The sequence below is a fragment of the Chinchilla lanigera genome, unplaced genomic scaffold (genome assembly GCF_000276665.1).
Source record: "Chinchilla lanigera isolate Chin_1 unplaced genomic scaffold, ChiLan1.0 scaffold00019, whole genome shotgun sequence".
NCBI classification, from domain to species: Eukaryota; Metazoa; Chordata; class Mammalia; order Rodentia; family Chinchillidae; genus Chinchilla; species Chinchilla lanigera.
The window spans coordinates 8,541,114-8,541,835 of NW_004955420.1; the positions used below are offsets into that span (position 1 = coordinate 8,541,114).

A 722-nucleotide genomic window follows, 5' to 3' on the forward strand; every position below is an offset into this window, starting at 1 on the left:
AAAAGATTTTCCTTCTATCGTTAGCCTGCCAAACATAAATCTTTATGGCTTTACGGCCCCAAACATATTTATTTTTTGATACAGGGTCTCGCTATGTAATTCAGGGTAGCTTTGAACTCACTGTGGAGCCCAGGCTGGCCTGAACTCGCCAGATCTTCCGGCTTCAGTTTCCAAGCGCTGGCTGGAATTACAGGCCTGCGCCACCACAGCAGGCACTCCTATCCTCATTTTACCCCCACATCCTTTTAGTTCCTCCTCACTAAGACAGTCACGAACATCGATCCATACTCAGGAAGCACAGAGATTTAGAAAGGAAAAAAAAACTCTTTGCCCGTAACGTCTTGCCTTCTGCCCTTAAGAAAAATGGCGCTCCATATCACGTGTTTCCGGTCGAGGAGCCAAACTGGATAGGAGAGGGCCAGAGACCGGAAGTCGCCGCCTTTTGCCACGCCTCCTGCCTCTTTCAGCCCTGCCTCTCTCGGGAGGATGAGGCCAGCTGGGGGCTGTGGCTGAGTTTGGGTTGCCGGGTGACAAGTCCGAGCTGGGAAAGTGTGAGTACGCGCGCCGCCTCGACCGCCGGCCGGTTTGCGACGTTCGGGGTCACCTTCGAGCGGCCAGGGACACGGGGCGGAGAGCTGTGCGCCGGGCGCTCTGTGACGAGGCGCTGCCGCCGCCCCGCCGCCGCCGCGGTCCTCCGCGGAAGGAGCGGGCGAACCGGAGGC

At 57.5% G+C, this 722-nt stretch overlaps 1 protein-coding gene across 1 annotated transcript in view; it reads left to right on the forward strand.

The window, feature by feature from the left end:
* Positions 1-433: 433 nt before the first annotated feature.
* The window catches only part of Mfn1 (mitofusin 1), a gene marked incomplete in the record, with an annotated part of 54,948 nt that continues 54,659 nt past the window's right edge, over positions 434-722 (forward strand). The window contains 1 exon segment of the mRNA XM_013513383.1: positions 434-551.